The following is a 5,973-nucleotide window of genomic DNA, read 5'->3' as shown; positions in this document are numbered from 1 at the left end:
CAACCAATATACCGTGACTCTATCAACCAATAGACCGTGACTCTATCAACCAATAGACCGTGACTCTATCAATAAACCGGGACTCTATCAACCAATAGACCGCGACTCTATCAACCAATATACCGTGACTCTATCAACCAATATACCGTGACTATCAACCAATAGACCGTGACTCTATCAACCAATATACCGTGACTCTATCAACCAATAGACCGTGACTCTATCAATCAATAGACCGTTACTCTATCAACCAATATACCATGACTCTATCAACCAATAGACCGTGACTCTATCAACCAATATACCGTGACTCTATCAACCAATAGACCGTGACTCTATCAATCAATAGACCGTGACTCTATCAACCAATAGACCGTGACTCTATCAACCAATATACCGTTACTCTATCAACCAATATACCATGACTCTATCAAACAATAGACCGTGACTCTATCAACCAATAGACCGTGACTCTATCAACCAATATACCGTGACTATCAACCAATATACCGTGACTATCAACCAATAGACCGTGACTCTATCAATAAACCGGGACTCTATCAACCAATAGACCGTGACTCTAGCAATAAACCGGGACTCTATCAACCAATAGACCGCGACTCTATCAACCAATATACCGTGACTCTATCAACCAATAGACCGTGACTCTATCAACCAATAGACCGTGACTCTATCAATAAACCGGGACTCTATCAACCAATATACCGTGACTCTATCAACCAATATACCGTGACTCTATCAACCAATAGACCGTGACTCTATCAACCAATATACCGTGACTATCAACCAATATACCGTGACTATCAACCAATAGACCGTGACTCTATCAACCAATAGACCGTGACTCTATCAACCAATAGACCGTGACTCTATCAACCAATATACCGTGACTCTATCAACCAATATACCATGACTCTATCAACCAATAGACCGTGACTCTATCAACCAATATACCGTGACTCTATCAACCAATAGACCGTGACTCTATCAATCAATAGACCGTGACTCTATCAACCAATAGACCGTGACTCTATCAACCAATATACCGTGACTATCAACCAATATACCGTGACTATCAACCAATAGAACGTGACTCTATCAACCAATAGACCGTGACTCTATCAACCAATAGACCGTGACTCTATCAATAGACCGTGACTCTATCAACCAATATACCGTTACTCTATCAACCAATATACCATGACTCTATCAACCAATATACCATGTAGTACCAACGACTCCGATTACTTGTTCGAGTACACCGCAATGTTTATGCTGTGAGTAGGTCGCGGTCTTTTAAAAAACCAACATGTATCCATTAAGACAAATAGTACTTGCATAGTGAGTACAGCCGAGATAATCTGTGAGGTATGTCTTGAGTAAAGAATGATCTTCCCGCCTCCCTACTCTTTCTCTCTCGATTACTCTCTCTCTCTCGCTCTCTTTCTCTCTCTCTCTCTCTCTCTCTCTCTCTCTCTCTCTCTCTCTTTCTCTCTCTCTCTCCCTCTTTCTCTCTCTCTCGCTCTCTCTCCTCCATGTGTGACACTGACATGCATAGCCATCTTCAACCTTTCTCCCACCCACGTTGCATGCAGATTTTAGCACCCCCCCCCCGCTGTATCGTGCATTGCACCACCTGGTTTAAATGTGGGTGGCGGTTAGGTCAGGGTATGATCCAGGTGTGGCGGTTAGGTCAGGGTATAATCCAGGTGTGGCCGTTAGGTCAGGGTATGATCCAGGTGTTTGGTGGAGGTTAGGTCAGGGTATGATCTAGGTGTGGATGTTAGGTCAGGGTATGATCTAGGTGTGGAGGTTAGGTCAGGGTATGATCCAGGTGGTGGCGGTTAGGTCAGGGTATGATCTAGGGGTGGATGTTAGGTCAGGGTATGATCTAGGTGTGGAGGTTAGGTCAGGGTATGATCTAGGGGTGGATGTTAGGTCAGGGTATATCCAGGTGTGGAGGTTAGGTCAGGGTATGATCCAGGTGTGGCGGTTAGGTCAGGGTATGATCCAGGTGTGGCGGTTAGGTCAGGGTATGATCCAAGGGTGGAGGTTAGGTCAGGGTATGATCTAGGTGTGGAGGTTAGGTCAGGGTATGATCTAGGTGTGGAGGTTAGGTCAGGGTATAATCCAAGTGTGGCGGTTAGGTCAGGGTATGATCCCAGTGTGGCGGTTAGGTCAGGGTATGATCCAGGTGTGGCGGTTAGGTCAGGATATGATCCAAGGGTGGAGGTTAGGTCAGGATATGATCCAGTTGTAGGACTTTATGAGAGGCTAGTCAGTAGGACAGTAGGACTTTAGGACTTGGACTAGACAGAAGGACTTTAGGACTGAGGTTAGACAGTAGGACTTTAGGACAAGCCAGACATTAGGACTTTAGGACTGGGGCTAGACAGTAGTACTTTAGGACTGAGGCTAAACAGTAGGACTTTAGGACAAGCTAGACAGTAGGACTTTAGGACAAGCTAGACAGTAGGACTTTAGGACAAGCTAGACAGTAGGACTTTAGGAAAAGCTAGACAGTAGGACTTTAGGACAAGCTAGACAGTAGGACTTTAGGACTGAGGCTAGACAGTAGGACTTTAGGACAAGCTAGACATTAGGACTTTAGGACTGGGGCTAGACAGTTGGACTTTAGGACAAGCTAGACAGTAGGACTTTAGGACTGGGGCTTGACAGTAGGACTTTAGGACTGGGCCTAGACAGTAGGACTTTAGGACAAGCTAGACAGTAGGACTAGGACTGAGGCTAGACAGTAGGACTTTAGGACAAGCTAGACAGTAGGACTTTAGGACAAGCTAGACACTAGGACTTTAGGCAAAGCTAGACAGTAGGACTTTAGGACAAGCTAGACAGTAGGACTTTAGGACAAGCTAGACAGTAGGACTTTAGGACTGGGGCTAGACAGTAGGACATTAGGACTGGGGCTTGATGCAAATATTTAGATCCCTTATATTCGACTGTTTCAGATATTCTAGTCCACAGTTCTAAGGCTATTCTTACATAGTTATGTGTGTGTGTGTATGTCTGAGTGAGTGTGTGTGAGTGTGCGTGCCTAGTGACGTAAACAGGTTATGGTGATTCGCTACGAAGATAACAATGTATCAATACATATTGTTAGTTTGAAAATTCTCCAAGAGTATTTTAAAAACTAAAAATTAGCTGAACGATAATGAATTTAGGCCCGTGATCATTTACAACAGCCTTTCTATCTTTTCTCGAAGGGAGCGATACTATCTTGTCAATTACCCTCCAGGGGTCAGTCTACGACCTAAAGTCGTGGCACTTCATCGGCACGTTTTCCCGGCCGTGCTGAAGTCATATGGGGTAGATGAAGTAGAGCTCATCTGTTTCCATGCATGCAGGGAATAGTGTTGTCAGTACTAAGTCCACGAAGTTGCATTTACAGACTATTTAAGCTTACGTTGATATGCATAGATATATGTTTATATGGATAAAGCCAAACTTGTTGAATAAATTTGGTTTTATTTATATTAGAATTACAGTGGTTTAAAACTGTAAATTGAATATTATTTTAGACCCTTTGAGCGTAAAGGGAGGCAACTCACAACCCCGATTGTAAAAGTCTTTAAATGCAGTTATATTGAGCAATGTTAATGTAACATCACGGATTATAATTTGTAATTTCTTAAAACATACATATTTGAAACATCATTTAATTGTTTTAACACATTTTTATGCTAATTATTTTTAAAATTTAGTGTTTATATACAAATATATAACCATAGCTAAAGTTACCAATAAAAACAAATAGCTGTAAACGTTTAATTGATATACTACTGCAAGGGCATGCTGTATTGCAAAATTCCAAAGATATTTATAGATTTTTCTTGATTCAGCTTCCTGTCTTTCCTTTTACAAGCTTTCAGACATCATGGCTGTCGGAAAAAATAAACGCCTCACTAAAGATGAAAAAAAGGAACAAAAAAGAAGGTTGTTGATCCTTTTTTCAAGAAAGAATGGTACGATGACAAGGCTCCCTCTATGTTTTCTGTGAGGCAGATTGGCAAGACTCTGGTTACCCGTTCTCAGGGAACCAAAATTGCCAGTGATAACTTGAAGGGTCGTGTATTTGAGGTCAGTTTGGCTGATCTTTAGAATGATGAGGTAACTTTTAGAAAATTCAAGTTAGTTGCTGAAGAAGTCCAAAACGCAATGTTTTGACCAACTTCCATGGTATGTCTCTGACTAGATACAAGCCGTGCTCTATGGTCAAGAAATGGCAGACTCTTATTGAAGCCAATGTTGATGTAAAGACAACTGATGGCTATTTGCTGCGTGTTTTTGTTATTGGTTTCACTAAGAAGAGAAACAACCAAGTCAAAAAAACTTGCTATGCCCAGCATGCACAGGTTAAAGCTATCAGGAAGAGGATGGTTGAAATTGTAACTCGTGAAGTATCTAGCAATGACATGAAGGAGGTTGTTAACAAGCTAATTCCGGACAGCATTGGTAAGGATATTGAAAAGAGCTGCCAGGGCATCTATCCTCTTCCTGATGTGCTCATTCAAAAGGTCAAGGTTCTTAAAAAGCCCAAGTTTGATGTTGGAAGATTGATGGTGCTTCATGGTGATGGTGGTACTACAACCCCCACTACCAAGTCTGCTGAAGGTGGTGAGAAAGTGGATAGAGTTGATGGTTATGAACCACCAGTACTAGAGAATGTCTAAAGCTATTTAAAATGTTAACTTCAATAATAAACAAAAAAAAAGATAAAAAAAAAATATATAGATTTTTTTCTGCCAACCACAGCATCAAACCATCCAGGGTCGGCGACCTGCGGCTCACGAGCCACATGCGGCTCTTTAAATATCAAGATTCGGCACTTAAGCTCCTTGTACAAATACTAATAATAATATTATTTTCAAAATTATATTAATGTCGATCCGCTGCATTTGTAATGAACGATATAATAATAAATATGAACAATAAACACTCGCTATTTTTTTAGAATATTTAGTTACTCCCTATTTCAATGTACTTCCTATTAAATTGTCCATCCCGAATCGAAACATTCAATTTCGTGGTGGATATCACAAAGAAACTAAACGAGCTAAATGTAAAACTGCAAGATGAAAACCTAGCCTAACTATTCCTTGCTTGAAGAATTTAATTGTTTGAAAAAAAAAAATGCTTTTTTTGTGTTGAAGACACAGAAAGCGATAAATTACTTAATTTCGATACATTTGAAAAAAAAATCACGATAAAACCAATGCTACTGTTAACATGCATTACTTCAGCATTACGATAAACAAAAAAAAAATGATGGATTCACTGAGATTTGAGGAATTCAAAACAAATGCAAGTAGGCCCTACTTTGATGTTCACAGTAGATCCTCTCAAAACAAAAACAAATGAGATCAACATTGAGCCATTTAGAATTTACGCGGGTTCGCTTCAAATGAAAAAGCTGGATTTGAAAACCAAACATTTGTGGATGGTAAGTTCACGGAACAAGAGCAAGTTAAAACATGCACGTTACACTGCACAACTGAACAGCTCTAAAAGAAATGCCGCCAGTTGAGGCACTGTTATGTAACGCATGGAATAGTCTCCCAGAATACTACAGGGAAGTAAAGAAGTTAGCATTTGGAGTGCTGACGATCTTCGGGTCACTATTCTCTTGCAACCAAACGTGTTTGGTGGCGGTTAGGTCAGGGTATGATCCAGGTGTGGCGGTTAGGTCAGGGTATGATTCAGATGTGGCGGTTAGGTCAGGGTATGATCCATGTGTGGCGGTTAGGTCAGGGTATAATCCAGGTGTGGCGGTTAGGTCAGGGTATGATTCAGGTGTGGCGGTTAGGTCAGGGTATGATCCAAGGGTGGAGGTTAGGTCAAGGTATGATCCAGGTGTGGCGGTTAGGTCAAGGTATGATCCAGGTGTGGAGGTTAGGTCAAGGTATTATCCAGGTGTGGAGGTTAGGTCAGGGT

General features: G+C 41.3%; 1 pseudogene; it reads left to right on the top strand.

Annotated features, from left to right (window-relative positions):
• Positions 1-3,910: 3,910 nt before the first annotated feature.
• On the top strand, positions 3,911-4,766 carry LOC131935452 (small ribosomal subunit protein eS1-like; annotated as a pseudogene).
• The last annotated feature ends 1,207 nt before the right edge of the window (positions 4,767-5,973 follow it).

The sequence above is a fragment of the Physella acuta genome, unplaced genomic scaffold (assembly GCF_028476545.2).
Source record: "Physella acuta isolate Inbredline_101_S28 unplaced genomic scaffold, ASM2847654v3 ptg000144l, whole genome shotgun sequence".
Taxonomy (NCBI): domain Eukaryota; kingdom Metazoa; phylum Mollusca; class Gastropoda; family Physidae; genus Physella; species Physella acuta.
This window is presented reverse-complemented; position numbering and strand designations above follow the sequence as displayed.